This window comes from Syngnathus floridae, chromosome 22, assembly GCF_059516105.1.
Source record: "Syngnathus floridae isolate MCC-2025c chromosome 22, RoL_Sflo_1.0, whole genome shotgun sequence".
NCBI classification, from domain to species: domain Eukaryota; kingdom Metazoa; phylum Chordata; class Actinopteri; order Syngnathiformes; family Syngnathidae; genus Syngnathus; species Syngnathus floridae.
The window spans coordinates 9,863,681-9,881,115 of NC_142434.1; positions in this window are offsets into that span (position 1 = coordinate 9,863,681).

A 17,435-nucleotide genomic window follows, 5' to 3' on the forward strand; every position below is an offset into this window, starting at 1 on the left:
GTCATCTTGTCTGCACATGGTGCATACAAAACGAAATTCCGTTGCATACGTCTTACAACAAAGTAGTGATATTGCAGTTGAATAGAAGTAACATATCCTATGACAATATATATATATACATATACTATATATATATATATATATATATATTAAAAATAAGTATAAAGTGCAGCAGTGATAATTATGCAATAGTGCAAGTAGGCAAAACAGTATTCAAGAGTGTGCAGAGGAATGCTAAACCATGTATTAAACTTCTATTTAAAGGGTTTATACAAGTTCAGTAAAGTTGGTAGTGCGAGATAGTGCAAGATAGAGGTCCGTAGTGTCATAAAGTACAGTTCTGTGAATGTGTGATGCAGAGTTCAGTTTAGAGCTCAACAGTTCTAGTGTTCAACAGTCTGATGACAGCAGGGAAAAAGCTGTTGCAGAACCTGGTGGACCTGCAGCGGATGCTGCAAACCTCTTCCCAGAGGGCAGCAGGGAGAACAGTCCATGGTGGGGGTGTGATGGGTCATTGATGATGTTACGGGCACGGGACATGCAGCGCTGAGATGAAATGTCCTGAATGGAGGGAAGAGGAGCCCCTATGATCCTCTCTGCTGTCCTCACCACTCTCCTCACGTTCTTCCAATCGGAGGCGGTGCAGCCTCCACACCACACAGAGAGACAGCTTGTCAGAATGCTCTCTATGGTGCTCCTGTAGAACGTCCTCATGATGGGTGGGGGCAGGTGGGCTTTCCTCATCCTCCGCAGGAAGTACAAGCGCTTCTGTGCCCTCTTGACCAGTGCCGTAGTGTTCATAGTCCAGGTGAGGTCTTCTGTGATGTGGACCCCCAGGAATTTGGTGGTGCTGACCACCTCCACAGCTGAGCTGTTGATGATCAGTGGAGCGTGGTGAGGCTGTTTTTTCCTGAAGTCGACGATGATCTCCTTCATCTTCTCCTCATTCAGGATCAGGCTGTTTTCTCTGCACCAGCCCACCAGCTGCTCCACCTCCTCTCTGTAGTCCAGGTCGTTGTTGTCTCTGATGAGCCCCACCACCGTTGTGTCGTCTGCTGACTTCACGATGTGATTGGTGGTGAACCTGAGGACGCAGTCGTGTGTCATCAGGGTGCACAGCAGGGGGCTCAGGACGCAGCCCTGAAGGGAGCCTGTGCTGAGGGTGATGACATCAGAGGTGTTCTGTCCGACCCGGACTGACTGAGGTCTGTTGGTGAGGAAGTCTAGCAGCCAGTTGCGAAGGGGGGTGTTGAAGCCCAGGTGTTCCAATTTTCCTACCAGATGCTGTGGGATGATGGTGTTAAACGCTGAGCTGAAGTCCAGGAACAGCCTCCGCACATGGGTGTTCTTCTCCTCCAGGTGAGCCAGGCTCAGGTGAAGAACGGAGGAGATGGCGTCCTGAGTGGAGCGGTTTTGCCGGTCGGCAAACTGGAACGGGTCAAATAATAGGGGGAGTCTGGAAACGATGTGACCTTTAAGCAGCCTTTCGAAGCACTTCATCATAACCGGAGTCAGTGCAACAGGCCGGTAATCATTAAATGAGGTGATTTGAGGTTTCTTCGGCACCGGAATGATGGAGGCAGTCTTAAAGCACGCCGGCACTGTGGCTTGGCCCAGCGAGGTGTTAAAAATGTCTGTGATGACCCCAGCCAGATGACTTGCACATTCCCTGAACACACGCCCAGGAATGTTGTCGGGGCCAGGGGCCTTACAGGGGTTGACTCTCCTCAGGGTCTTCAACACATCGGCGGAGTCAAGGCAGAGTACCTCCTCTTCCTGATGGGGGACAGTTTTAACTGCTGGAGTGCCGTTTAGTGCCTCGAACCTCCCAAAGAAGTTATTTAGACCATTTAGAAAGTCAGCATCAACTACACCCACCGGGGGGGGGGAGGGTGAGTTGTAGTCTGTAATCGCCCGTATGCCTTGCCACATACTCCTGATGTTTTTGACGTCGTGGAAACGATCCTGAAATTTTCGACTGCGGTCTCGCTTCGCTATCCTGATGGCACGGTTCAAGTTGGCTCTCGCTGTCCTCAGTGTCTCCTTGTCGCCAGACTTGAAGGCAGAGTTCCGCGCTCGTAGCGTTTGACGTACCTCCTCAGTCATCCAGGGTCGTTGGTTGCCCCGGGTGATGATATTCTTAGTGGTGCTGACGTCCTCGGTGCATTTGTTGATGTAGGCTGACACAGTCATGGCACACGCATGTCTAATCTACATCGGGAAAACTGGGAGGGAGGGAGGCAGGCAGGGAGGCAGGCAGGGAGGCAGGCAGGGAGGCAGGCAGTGTCTGTCTGTTGAGGTTTTCACCTTGTTCTTCTCCTGCTGAAGTTCTAACTGGACGTCCATCAGTTTGGTTCTCAGCTCGTCATTGGCGGCCTGAAGGGCGTCCGTTCGCTCCGCCTTGGCCCGCCCTGCCGGAGCTCGTTTGGACATCTCTTACTCGAGTCTCGCCCGGTCGTCAGTCAGAGATCACAACATTTGTACCTGGAGAGCACAAACGCAGCGCTGTTTTCCACTGGCTTCGAACTCAACTTCAATCGGTACCGTAACTTACAACATCATAAACATAGAACTAGCTTGACTTATTCATTGAATAAATGCATTTGGTTCTTCAAAACTGCATCACGCAACATAGCGTGACCGAGACGGCCGTTATCCACCTGCGTGAAGTTATTTGGTGAAATGAATGAGATGTTTAAGACACCATCGTTCTGTCTCTATGTAGATGAAGGGAAATAATCGATTGCTGAAGGTCCAAAGGTGTTGTGATAAACAAATAAACATATTAGTGATTAGTGACATATTTGTGATAAACATATTAGGCAGGATAATCACATATGTTAACGTGACTGCCCACACTGTATTTATTTATGGTTATTTGTTAAATCGAGTACTGTTAGACATGAAATAGGAAGTGTTTAACATAAATGGAAGACGAAAGGGGTACTCACCATTGTAGCTCCTGCTGGTCAATGATACGAGCCTCTTCTTGCAGTGGAAAACATACAGCCAACAAACACCGTGGAACCTAAAGGAATGAAATTAAACATTAACATTTCGCCTCAACCAACATTCACAGATACAACGCAACGCAAACTACACAAAGGTAAATCTTTTTAAACACAATGAGTTGTACTTACCGTGTACGCTCTAGACGGTCCACTTGCAAGCAGAAAATAAAGATATTTCTGTTGATAATCGTCGTGTTTGTATCCGGTGTCTCGCTCAAGGCCATTGCGCCCACAGATTTGAATTTTGGCGAGAGTTCAGCCTATTGACGTCATTTCCGCGGTGTAATACCCGCATATCTGAAACGGCAAAGTTAAGAGTAGAGTTAAATAAAGTTTTTAGTCAACGCAATAATTTACAACCGTTGACCAGTCGAAATAATCGTCGAAATTTGGCGTCTGTGGCTGGAAGCAGACGCCGAGTTCGACATTCCTCCCAAACGCCACACTCCCTCGCTTTTCAGGGCTAAAAAAAACAGTTGTAATTACCTTGTACGCTCTAGACGGTCAAGTTGCAAGCTGAAAACAAAAATATTTGCCTTGTTAGTCATCGTGTTACAAACCGCTGTGTCTTGTTTGCCAGAATTGCCGCTTTCCTACTTCCTGTTGCAAGCCACGCCCACGGATTATAATTTTGCCGTGAGTTCCGCCTATTGACGTCATGTCCGCGTCACATGACTGCGACATAATATTATCTAAAACTGTTTGTGCGGTATTGTGTTGTTCTGTGCGGTATTGTGTTATTCTGTGCGGCGTCGTGTTGTTCTGTGCGGCGTCGTGTTGTTCAGTGCGACGTCGTGTTGTTCAGTTCGGCATGGTGTTGTTCAGTGCGGCATGGTGTTGTTCAGTGCGGCATGGTGTTGTTCAGTGCGGCATAATGTTGTTCAGTGCGGCATAATGTTGTTCAGTGCGGCATGGTGTTGTTCAGTGCGGCATGGTGTTGTTCAGTGCGGCATGGTGTTGTTCAGTGCGGCATAATGTTGTTCAGTGCGCCATAATGTTGTTCAGTGCGGCATGGTGTTGTTCAGTGCGGGATGGTGTTGTTCAGTGCAGGATGGTGTTGTTCAGTGCGGCATGGTGTTGTTCAATGCGGCATGGTGTTGTTCAGTGCGGGATGGTGTTGTTCAGTGCGGCATGGTGTTGTTCAGTGCGGCATAATGTTGTTCAGTGCGGCATGGTGTTGTTCAGTGCGGCATGGTGTTGTTCAGTGCGGCATGGTGTTGTTCAGTGCGGCATGGTGTTGTTCAGTGCGGAATGGTGTTGTTCAGTGCGGCATGGTGTTGTTCAGTCCGGGATGGTGTTGTTCAATGCGGGATCGTGTTGTTCAGTGCGGGGTGGTGTTGTTCAGTGCGGGATGGTGTTGTTCAGTGCGGCATGGTGTTGTTCAATGCGGCATGGTGTTGTTCAGTGCGGGATGGTGTTGTTCATTGCGGCATGGTGTTGTTCAGTGCGGCATGGTGTTGTTCAGTGCGGCATGGTGTTGTTCAGTGCGGCATGGTGTTGTTCAGTGCGGCATAATGTTGTTCAGTGCGGCATGGTGTTGTTCAGTGTGGAAAGGTGTTGTTCAGTGCAGGATGGTGTTGTTCAGTGCGGCATGGTGTTGTTCAATGCAGGATCGTGTTGTTCAGTGCAGCATAATGTTGTTCAGTGCAGCATGGTGTTGTTCAGTGCGGCATGGTGTTGTTCAATGCGGCATGGTGTTGTTCACTGCGGGATAGTGTTGTTCAATGCGGGATCGTGTTGTTCAGTGCGGCATAATGTTGTTCAGTGCAGCATGGTGTTGTTCAGTGCGGCATGGTGTTGTTCAGTGCGACATAATGTTGTTTAGTGCGGCATAATGTTGTTCAGTGCGGCATAATGTTCAGTGCGGCATGGTGTTGTTCAGTGCGGCATGGTGTTGTTCAGTGCGGCATGGTGTTGTTCAGTGCAGGATGGTGTTGTTCAGTGCGGCATGGTGTTGTTCAATGCGGCATGGTGTTGTTCAGTGCGGGATGGTGTTGTTCAGTGCAGGATGGTGTTGTTCAGTGCGGCATGGTGTTGTTCAGTGCGGAATGGTGTTGTTCAGTGCGGCATGGTGTTGTTCAGTGCGGCATGGTGTTGTTCAGTGCAGGATGGTGTTGTTCAATGCGGGATCGTGTTGTTCAGTGCGGCATGGTGTTGTTCAGTGCGGCATGGTGTTGTTCAGTGCGGCATGATGTTGTTCAGTGCGGCATGGTGTTGTTCAGTGCGGCATGGTGTTGTTCAGTGCGGCATGGTGTTGTTCAGTGCGGCATGGTGTTGTTCAGTGCGGCATAATGTTGTCCAGTGCGCCATAATGTTGTTCAGTGCGGCATGGTGTTGTTTAGTGCGGGATGGTGTTGTTCAGTGCAGGATGGTGTTGTTCAGTGCGGCATGGTGTTGTTCAATGCGGCATGGTGTTGTTCAGTGCGGGATGGTGTTGTTCAGTGCGGCATGGTGTTGTTCAGTGCGGCATAATGTTGTTCAGTGCGGCATGGTGTTGTTCAGTGCGGCATGGTGTTGTTCAGTGCGGCATGGTGTTGTTCAGTGCGGCATGGTGTTGTTCAGTGCGGAATGGTGTTGTTCAGTGCGGCATGGTGTTGTTCAGTGCGGGATGGTGTTGTTCAATGCGGGATCGTGTTGTTCAGTGCGGGGTGGTGTTGTTCAGTGCAGGATGGTGTTGTTCAGTGCAGGATGGTGTTGTTCAGTGCGGCATGGTGTTGTTCAATGCAGGATCGTGTTGTTCAGTGCAGCATAATGTTGTTCAGTGCAGCATGGTGTTGTTCAGTGCGGCATGGTGTTGTTCAATGCGGCATGGTGTTGTTCAGTGCGGGATGGTGTTGTTCAGTGCGGCATGGTGTTTTTCAGTGCGGCATAATGTTGTTCAGTGCGGCATGGTGTTGTTCAGTGCGGCATGGTGTTGTTCAGTGCGACATAATGTTGTTCAGTGCGGCATAATGTTGTTCAGTGCGGCATGGTGTTGTTCAGTGCGGCATGGTGTTGTTCAGTGCGGCATGGTGTTGTTCAGTGCGGCATGGTGTTGTTCAGTGCAGGATGGTGTTGTTCAGTGCGGCATGGTGTTGTTCAATGCGGCATGGTGTTGTTCAGTGCGGGATGGTGTTGTTCAGTGCAGGATGGTGTTGTTCAGTGCGGCATGGTGTTGTTCAGTGCGGAATGGTGTTGTTCAGTGCGGCATGGTGTTGTTCAGTGCGGCATGGTGTTGTTCAGTGCAGGATGGTGTTGTTCAATGCGGGATCGTGTTGTTCAGTGCGGCATGGTGTTGTTCAGTGCGGCATGGTGTTGTTCAGTGCGGCATAATGTTGTTCAGTGCGGCATGGTGTTGTCCAGTGCGCCATAATGTTGTTCAGTGCGGCATGGTGTTGTTTAGTGCGGGATGGTGTTGTTCAGTGCAGGATGGTGTTGTTCAGTGCGGCATGGTGTTGTTCAATGCGGCATGGTGTTGTTCAGTGCGGGATGGTGTTGTTCAGTGCGGCATGGTGTTGTTCAGTGCGGCATAATGTTGTTCAGTGCGGCATGGTGTTGTTCAGTGCGGCATGGTGTTGTTCAGTGCGGCATGGTGTTGTTCAGTGCGGCATGGTGTTGTTCAGTGCGGAATGGTGTTGTTCAGTGCGGCATGGTGTTGTTCAGTGCGGGATGGTGTTGTTCAATGCGGGATCGTGTTGTTCAGTGCGGGGTGGTGTTGTTCAGTGCAGGATGGTGTTGTTCAGTGCAGGATGGTGTTGTTCAGTGCGGCATGGTGTTGTTCAATGCAGGATCGTGTTGTTCAGTGCAGCATAATGTTGTTCAGTGCAGCATGGTGTTGTTCAGTGCGGCATGGTGTTGTTCAATGCGGCATGGTGTTGTTCAGTGCGGGATGGTGTTGTTCAGTGCGGCATGGTGTTTTTCAGTGCGGCATAATGTTGTTCAGTGCGGCATGGTGTTGTTCAGTGCGGCATGGTGTTGTTCAGTGCGGGATGGTGTTGTTCAGTGCAGGATGGTGTTGTTCAGTGCGGCATGGTGTTGTTCAGTGCGGAATGGTGTTGTTCAGTGCGGCATGGTGTTGTTCAGTGCGGCATGGTGTTGTTCAGTGCAGGATGGTGTTGTTCAATGCGGGATCGTGTTGTTCAGTGCGGCATGGTGTTGTTCAGTGCGGCATGGTGTTGTTCAGTGCGGCATAATGTTGTTCAGTGCGGCATGGTGTTGTCCAGTGCGCCATAATGTTGTTCAGTGCGGCATGGTGTTGTTTAGTGCGGGATGGTGTTGTTCAGTGCAGGATGGTGTTGTTCAGTAAGGCATGGTGTTGTTCAATGCGGCATGGTGTTGTTCAGTGCGGGATGGTGTTGTTCAGTGCGGCATGGTGTTGTTCAGTGCGGCATAATGTTGTTCAGTGCGGCATGGTGTTGTTCAGTGCGGCATGGTGTTGTTCAGTGCGGCATGGTGTTGTTCAGTGCGGCATGGTGTTGTTCAGTGCGGAATGGTGTTGTTCAGTGCGGCATGGTGTTGTTCAGTGCGGGATGGTGTTGTTCAATGCGGGATCGTGTTGTTCAGTGCGGCATGGTGTTGTTCAGTGCAGGATGGTGTTGTTCAGTGCAGGATGGTGTTGTTCAGTGCGGCATGGTGTTGTTCAATGCAGGATCGTGTTGTTCAGTGCAGCATAATGTTGTTCAGTGCAGCATGGTGTTGTTCAGTGCGGCATGGTGTTGTTCAATGCGGCATGGTGTTGTTCAGTGCGGGATGGTGTTGTTCAGTGCGGCATGGTGTTTTTCAGTGCGGCATAATGTTGTTCAGTGCGGCATGGTGTTGTTCAGTGCGGCATGGTGTTGTTCAGTGCGACATAATGTTGTTCAGTGCGGCATAATGTTGTTCAGTGCGGCATGGTGTTGTTCAGTGCGGCATGGTGTTGTTCAGTGCGGCATGGTGTTGTTCAGTGCGGCATGGTGTTGTTCAGTGCAGGATGGTGTTGTTCAGTGCGGCATGGTGTTGTTCAATGCGGCATGGTGTTGTTCAGTGCGGGATGGTGTTGTTCAGTGCAGGATGGTGTTGTTCAGTGCGGCATGGTGTTGTTCAGTGCGGAATGGTGTTGTTCAGTGCGGCATGGTGTTGTTCAGTGCGGCATGGTGTTGTTCAGTGCAGGATGGTGTTGTTCAATGCGGGATCGTGTTGTTCAGTGCGGCATGGTGTTGTTCAGTGCGGCATGGTGTTGTTCAGTGCGGCATAATGTTGTTCAGTGCGGCATGGTGTTGTTCAGTGCGGCATGGTGTTGTTCAGTGCGGCATGGTGTTGTTCAGTGCGGCATGGTGTTGTTCAGTGCGGCATAATGTTGTCCAGTGCGCCATAATGTTGTTCAGTGCGGCATGGTGTTGTTTAGTGCGGGATGGTGTTGTTCAGTGCAGGATGGTGTTGTTCAGTGCGGCATGGTGTTGTTCAATGCGGCATGGTGTTGTTCAGTGCGGGATGGTGTTGTTCAGTGCGGCATGGTGTTGTTCAGTGCGGCATAATGTTGTTCAGTGCGGCATGGTGTTGTTCAGTGCGGCATGGTGTTGTTCAGTGCGGCATGGTGTTGTTCAGTGCGGCATGGTGTTGTTCAGTGCGGAATGGTGTTGTTCAGTGCGGCATGGTGTTGTTCAGTGCGGGATGGTGTTGTTCAATGCGGGATCGTGTTGTTCAGTGCGGGGTGGTGTTGTTCAGTGCAGGATGGTGTTGTTCAGTGCAGGATGGTGTTGTTCAGTGCGGCATGGTGTTGTTCAATGCAGGATCGTGTTGTTCAGTGCAGCATAATGTTGTTCAGTGCAGCATGGTGTTGTTCAGTGCGGCATGGTGTTGTTCAGTGCGGGATGGTGTTGTTCAGTGCGGCATGGTGTTTTTCAGTGCGGCATAATGTTGTTCAGTGCGGCATGGTGTTGTTCAGTGCGGCATAATGTTCAGTGCAGCATAATGTTGTTCAGTGCGGCATGGTGTTGTTCAGTGCGACATAATGTTGTTCAGTGCGGCATAATGTTGTTCAGTGCGGCATGGTGTTGTTCAGTGCGGCATGGTGTTGTTCAGCGCGGCATGGTGTTGTTCAGTGCGGCATGGTGTTGTTCAGTGCAGGATGGTGTTGTTCAGTGCAGGATGGTGTTGTTCAATGCGGCATGGTGTTGTTCAGTGCGGGATGGTGTTGTTCAGTGCAGGATGGTGTTGTTCAGTGCGGCATGGTGTTGTTCAGTGCGGAATGGTGTTGTTCAGTGCGGCATGGTGTTGTTCAGTGCGGCATGGTGTTGTTCAGTGCAGGATGGTGTTGTTCAATGCGGGATGGTGTTGTTCAGTGCGGGATGGTGTTGTTCAGTGCAGGATGGTGTTGTTCAGTGCGGCATGGTGTTGTTCAATGCGGCATGGTGTTGTTCAGTGCAGGATGGTGTTGTTCAGTGCGGCATGGTGTTGTTCAATGCGGCATGGTGTTGTTCAATGCGGCATGGTGTTGTTCAGTGCGGCATGGTGTTGTTCAGTGCGGCATGGTGTTGTTCAGTGCAGCGTAATGTTGTTCAGTTCGGCATGGTGTTGTTCAGTGCGGAATGGTGTTGTTCAGTGCGGCATGGTGTTGTTCAGTGCGGGATGGTGTTGTTCAGTGCGGCATGGTGTTGCTCAGTGCGGCATGGTGTTGTTCAGTGCGGGATGGTGTTGTTCATTGCGGCATGGTGTTGTTCAGTGCGGCATGGTGTTGTTCAGTGCGGCATGGTGTTGTTCAGTGCGGCATAATGTTGTTCAGTGCGCCATAATGTTGTTCAGTGCGGCATGGTGTTGTTCAGTGCGGGATGGTGTTGTTCAGTGCAGGATGGTGTTGTTCAGTGCGGCATGGTGTTGTTCAATGCGGGATCGTGTTGTTCAGTGCGGCATGGTGTTGTTCAGTGCGGCATGGTGTTGTTCAGTGCGGCATGGTGTTGTTCAGTGCGGCATGGTGTTGTTCAGTGCGGCATAATGTTGTTCAGTGCGGCATAATGTTGTTCAGTGCGGCATAATGTTGTTCAGTGCGGCATGGTGTTGTTCAGTGCGGCATGGTGTTGTTCAGTGCGGCATGGTGTTGTTCAGTGCAGGATGGTGTTGTTCAGTGCGGCATGGTGTTGTTCAATGCGGCATGGTGTTGTTCAGTGCGGGATGGTGTTGTTCAGTGCGGCATGGTGTTCAGTGCGGCATGGTGTTCAGTGCGGCATGGTGTTGTTCAGTGCGGCATGGTGTTGTTCAGTGCAGGATGGTGTTGTTCAATGCAGGATCGTGTTGTTCAGTGCGGCATGGTGTTGTTCAGTGCGGCATGGTGTTGTTCAGTGCGGCATAATGTTGTTCAGTGCGGCATGGTGTTGTTCAGTGCGGCATGGTGTTGTTCAGTGCGGCATGGTGTTGTTCAGTGCGGCATGGTGTTGTTCAGTGCGGCATAATGTTGTTCAGTGCGGCATGGTGTTGTTCAGTGCGGAATGGTGTTGTTCAGTGCGGCATGGTGTTTAGTGCGGGATGGTGTTGTTCAGTGCAGGATGGTGTTGTTCAGTGCGGCATGGTGTTGTTCAGTGCGGGATGGTGTTCAATGCGGGATCGTGTTGTTCAGTGCGGCATGGTGTTGTTCAGTGCGGCATGGTGTTGTTCAGTGCGGCATGGTGTTGTTCATTTCGGCATAATGTTGTTCAGTGCGGCATAATGTTGTTTAGTGCGGCATGGTGTTGTTCAGTGCGGGATGGTGTTGTTCAGTGCCTTATAATGTTGTTCAGTGCGGCATGGTGTTGTTCAGTGCGGCATGGTGTTGTTCAGTGCGGCATGGTGTTGTTCAGTGCGGCATAATGTTGTTCAGTGCGGCATAATGTTGTTCAGTGCGGCATGGTGTTGTTCAGTGCGGGATGGTGTTGTTCAGTGCGGGATGGTGTTGTTCAGTGCGGCATGGTGTTCAATGCGGAATGGTGTTGTTCAGTGCAGGATGGTGTTGTTCAGTGCGGCATGGTGTTGTTCAGTGCGGCATAATGTTGTTCAGTGCGGCATGGTGTTGTTCAGTGCGGCATGGTGTTGTTCAGTGCGGCATGGTGTTGTTCAGTGCGGCATAATGTTGTTCAGTGCGGCATGGTGTTGTTCAGTGCGGCATGGTGTTGTTCAGTGCGGCATAATGTTCAGTGCGGCATAATGTTGTTCAGTGCGGCATGGTGTTGTTCAGTGCGGGATGGTGTTGTTCAGTGCAGGATGGTGTTGTTCAGTGCGGCATGGTGTTCAGTGCGGGATGGTGTCTTTCAGTGCGGCATGGTGTCGTTCAGTGCGGCATGGTGTCTTTCAGTGCGGCATGGTGTCGTTCAGTGCGGCATGGTGTCTTTCAGTGCGGCATGGTGTCTTTCAGTGAGGCATGGTGTTGTTCAGTGCGGCATGGTGTTGTTTAGTGCGGCATGGTGTTGTTCAGTGCGGGATGGTGTTGTTCAGTGTGGCATGGTGTTCAGTGCGGCATGGTGTTGTTCAGTGCGGTATCGTGTTGTTCAGTGCGGTATCGTGTTTCTCAGTGCGGTATCGTGTTGTTCAGTGCAGTATCGTTGTGTTGTTCGTATTGTGTTTAACACTTAGCCTCTAACACTTAGCCTCTAACACTTAGCCTCTAGCATCTAGAAGGTAAATAAATAGGAAGGAAGGACTCACCGGTGACGCCTTTGCCCACGTCCAAGCGTTGTACTTTGTATTTTCATCCTTCTGACAGTGGAAAACATAGCCAACAAACACCGTGGAACCTAAACGAATGAAAGAAAACTATCATTTGGCCACAACCAACATTCACAGATACAACACAATGTGACGTGCGGGGTTGAGGTTAAAGGTTGAGTGAAGGGCCCTCGTTTTAAACTACTTTTTTGAAAAGGATTGGGAACAAGTAAGACGTATTTAATTTATTTAATGGGAAGTAGTAAGAGCTATATAATTTAATCTATGTATTATATTCTATTGTATTGTATTCTGTTGTATTCTTTTGGATTGTATTCACACTAACCCCACTAAAACTTCAGCCCACAAAAACTCGCCTCTGGCGCCTAGCCTCTGGCACTTAGCCTCTAACACTTAGCCTTTAACACTTAGCCTTTAACACTTAGCCTTTAACACTTAGCCTTTAACACTTAGCCTAGAAGGTGAATAAATAGGGTTAAAGGTTGAGTGAAGGGACCTCGTTTTAAACTACTTTTTTGAAAAGGAGTGGGAACAAGTAAGACGTATTTAATTTATTTAATGGGAAGTAGTAAGACTTATTAAATTTATTTAATCTACTTTTCTTCCCAGGCAAAATTTGATGTGCTGCAATTCCAAATTTCCAAAGTGAATGAAGGAATGAAGTCCTTTAAATTATGATTTTATATAAATACTAGGCATTAACACAAAATCGACGGCACAAAATGGGCAGACTTTACTTGTTTGAAAAGGACTGGTTACAAGACAGACTTTTTTAATTTATTTAATGGGAAGAAGACTTATTTAGTTTAATTGATCTATTTTTGTTCCCTGGCAAAATTCGATTTGCTGCAATTCCAAATTTCCAAAGTGAATGAAGGAAAGAAGTCGTTTAAATTATGATTTTGTTTAAATACTAGGCATAGACACAAAATCTACGGCACAAAATGGGCAGACTTTACTTGTTTGAAGAGGACTGGTTACAAGACAGACTTTTCTGATTTATTTAATGGGAAGAAGACTTATTTAGTTTATTTAATCTATTTTTGTTCCCTGGCAAAATTGGATTTGCTGAAATTGTATTTTGCCAAATCTTGCCTTGAGACCTGATAGGAAGTATTAAACGCTTAGTTAAATCAATACAAGTTGGTAATAAGAGCGAGTAATGTTGGTTGAACCGATGAATGAAGGTTGAAAGCAATTTAAATTATGACTTTGTATAAATACTAGATATTAACAGAACATCTACTGCGCGAAATGGGCAGAGTTTACTTGTTTGAGAAGGAGTGGCTTATTCAAAACTAAGATTTATTTAATCTGTTTGTTCCCAGGCAAAATTGGATGTGATGCAATTCCAAATTTCACCACATGATGGTGCCCAATTTTGACTTCATAGGACATATTAAACACTTAGCTTGTTATTATGTTCAAGGTAATCAGATTTGTTTATTATTCTAATGGCCTCTTCAAAACTATTCTGGATTACTACTTTGGATCTATTCTACATCACTTGGCAACAACATACTCTGTAACAGATTAGGCAGTATAATCATATCTGTTAACTTGAGAGTGCCCACACTCAATCTACTTATCGTGATGTGTTAAATCAATTACTGTTAGACATTATTTGTCTGATAATCTACCAAATCTTTGAATTGAAGAATTTGTGATTTAATTAATAGCTTGTTCAGGGTAATCAGACTTGTATATAATTCTAATGGCCTTCTTTTGAAAACTATTCTGAATTACAACTTTGGATCTTATATTACTTTGCAACAATCTACTCCGTGACAGATTAGGCAGTATAATCACATATGTTAACTTCAGTGCCCACACTGTATTTATTTATGGTTATTTGTTAAATCAAGTACTGTTAGACATGAAATAGGAAGTGTTTAACATAAATGTTATGGCTACTCACCATTGTAGCTCGCTCCTGGTCAATGATACGAGCCTCTTCTTGCAGTGGAAAACTTGCAGCCAACAAACACCGTGGAACCTAAAGGAATGAAATTAAACATTAACATTTCGCCTCGACCAATTTTCACACGTACAACGCAACGCGGCTACACTTCTGCTATTACAAACGTAAATCTCCTTAAACACAATGAGTGTTACTTACCGTGTACGCTCTAGACGGTCCAGTTGCAAGCAGAAAATAAAGATATTTCTGTTGATAATCGTCGCTGCTCAGTGGCTCACGGCCATCGCGCCAACAGATTTGAATCGGAGGTTCGGGCAATTACGTCATATCCGCGGCACATGACTGCGACGTAATACCCGCTTATCTGAAACGGCAGTTAAAAGTAGAGTTACATCAAGTTTTCTTGGAACCTAAACGAATGAAAGAAAACTATCATTTGGCCACAACCAACATTCACAGATACAACACAACGTGCGGGGTTGAGGTTAAAGATTGAGTGAAGGGCCCTCGTTTTAAACTACTGTTTTGAAAAGGAGTGGGAACAAGTAAGACGTATTTAATTTATTTAATGGGAAGTAGTAAGACTTATTAAATTTATTTAATCTACTTTTCTTCCCAGGCAAAATTTGATGTGCTGCAATTCCAAATTTCCAAAGTGAATGAAGGAATGAAGTCCTTTAAATTATGATTTTATATAAATACTAGGCATTAACACAAAATCGACGGCACAAAATGGGCAGACTTTACTTGTTTGAAAAGGACTGGTTACAAGACAGACTTTTTTAATTTATTTAATGGGAAGAAGACTTATTTAGTTTAATTGATCTATTTTTGTTCCCTGGCAAAATTCGATTTGCTGCAATTCCAAATTTCCAAAGTGAATGAAGGAAAGAAGTCGTTTAAATTATGATTTTGTTTAAATACTAGGCATAGACACAAAATCTACGGCACAAAATGGGCAGACTTTACTTGTTTGAAGAGGACTGGTTACAAGACAGACTTTTCTGATTTATTTAATGGGAAGAAGACTTATTTAGTTTATTTAATCTATTTTTGTTCCCTGGCAAAATTGGATTTGCTGAAATTGTATTTTGCCAAATCTTGCCTTGAGACCTGATAGGAAGTATTAAACGCTTAGTTAAATCAATACAAGTTGGTAATAAGAGCGAGTAATGTTGGTTGAACCGATGAATGAAGGTTGAAAGCAATTTAAATTATGACTTTGTATAAATACTAGATATTAACAGAACATCTACTGCGCGAAATGGGCAGAGTTTACTTGTTTGAGAAGGAGTGGCTTATTCAAAACTAAGATTTATTTAATCTGTTTGTTCCCAGGCAAAATTGGATGTGATGCAATTCCAAATTTCACCACATGATGGTGCCCAATTTTGACTTCATAGGACATATTAAACACTTAGCTTGTTATTATGTTCAAGGTAATCAGATTTGTTTATTATTCTAATGGCCTCTTCAAAACTATTCTGGATTACTACTTTGGATCTATTCTACATTACTTGGCAACAACATACTCTGTAACAGATTAGGCAGTATAATCATATCTGTTAACTTGAGAGTGCCCACACTCAATCTACTTATCGTGATGTGTTAAATCAATTACTGTTAGACATTATTTGTCTGATAATCTACCAAATCTTTGAATTGAAGAATTTGTGATTTAATTAATAGCTTGTTCAGGGTAATCAGACTTGTATATAATTCTAATGGCCTTCTTTTGAAAACTATTCTGAATTACAACTTTGGATCTTATATTACTTTGCAACAATCTACTCCGTGACAGATTAGGCAGTATAATCACATATGTTAACTTCAGTGCCCACACTGTATTTATTTATGGTTATTTGTTAAATCAAGTACTGTTAGACATGAAATAGGAAGTGTTTAACATAAATGTTATGGCTACTCACCATTGTAGCTCGCTCCTGGTCAATGATACGAGCCTCTTCTTGCAGTGGAAAACTTGCAGCCAACAAACACCGTGGAACCTAAAGGAATGAAATTAAACATTAACATTTCGCCTCGACCAATTTTCACACGTACAACGCAACGCGGCTACACTTCTGCTATTACAAACGTAAATCTCCTTAAACACAATGAGTGTTACTTACCGTGTACGCTCTAGACGGTCCAGTTGCAAGCAGAAAATAAAGATATTTCTGTTGATAATCGTCGCTGCTCAGTGGCTCACGGCCATCGCGCCAACAGATTTGAATCGGAGGTTCGGGCAATTACGTCATATCCGCGGCACATGACTGCGACGTAATACCCGCTTATCTGAAACGGCAGTTAAAAGTAGAGTTACATCAAGTTTTCTTGGAACCTAAACGAATGAAAGAAAACTATCATTTGGCCACAACCAACATTCACAGATACAACACAACGTGCGGGGTTGAGGTTAAAGATTGAGTGAAGGGCCCTCGTTTTAAACTACTGTTTTGAAAAGGAGTGGGAACAAGTAAGACGTATTTAATTTATTTAATGGGAAGTAGTAAGACTTATTAAATTTATTTAATCTACTTTTCTTCCCAGGCAAAATTTGATGTGCTGCAATTCCAAATTTCCAAAGTGAATGAAGGAATGAAGTCCTTTAAATTATGATTTTATATAAATACTAGGCATTAACACAAAATCGACGGCACAAAATGGGCAGACTTTACTTGTTTGAAAAGGACTGGTTACAAGACAGACTTTTTTAATTTATTTAATGGGAAGAAGACTTATTTAGTTTAATTGATCTATTTTTGTTCCCTGGCAAAATTCGATTTGCTGCAATTCCAAATTTCCAAAGTGAATGAAGGAAAGAAGTCGTTTAAATTATGATTTTGTTTAAATACTAGGCATAGACACAAAATCTACGGCACAAAATGGGCAGACTTTACTTGTTTGAAGAGGACTGGTTACAAGACAGACTTTTCTGATTTATTTAATGGGAAGAAGACTTATTTAGTTTATTTAATCTATTTTTGTTCCCTGGCAAAATTGGATTTGCTGAAATTGTATTTTGCCAAATCTTGCCTTGAGACCTGATAGGAAGTATTAAACGCTTAGTTAAATCAATACAAGTTGGTAATAAGAGCGAGTAATGTTGGTTGAACCGATGAATGAAGGTTGAAAGCAATTTAAATTATGACTTTGTATAAATACTAGATATTAACAGAACATCTACTGCGCGAAATGGGCAGAGTTTACTTGTTTGAGAAGGAGTGGCTTATTCAAAACTAAGATTTATTTAATCTGTTTGTTCCCAGGCAAAATTGGATGTGATGCAATTCCAAATTTCACCACATGATGGTGCCCAATTTTGACTTCATAGGACATATTAAACACTTAGCTTGTTATTATGTTCAAGGTAATCAGATTTGTTTATTATTCTAATGGCCTCTTCAAAACTATTCTGGATTACTACTTTGGATCTATTCTACATTACTTGGCAACAACATACTCTGTAACAGATTAGGCAGTATAATCATATCTGTTAACTTGAGAGTGCCCACACTCAATCTACTTATCGTGATGTGTTAAATCAATTACTGTTAGACATTATTTGTCTGATAATCTACCAAATCTTTGAATTGAAGAATTTGTGATTTAATTAATAGCTTGTTCAGGGTAATCAGACTTGTATATAATTCTAATGGCCTTCTTTTGAAAACTATTCTGAATTACAACTTTGGATCTTATATTACTTTGCAACAATCTACTCCGTGACAGATTAGGCAGTATAATCACATATGTTAACTTCAGTGCCCACACTGTATTTATTTATGGTTATTTGTTAAATCAAGTACTGTTAGACATGAAATAGGAAGTGTTTAACATAAATGTTATGGCTA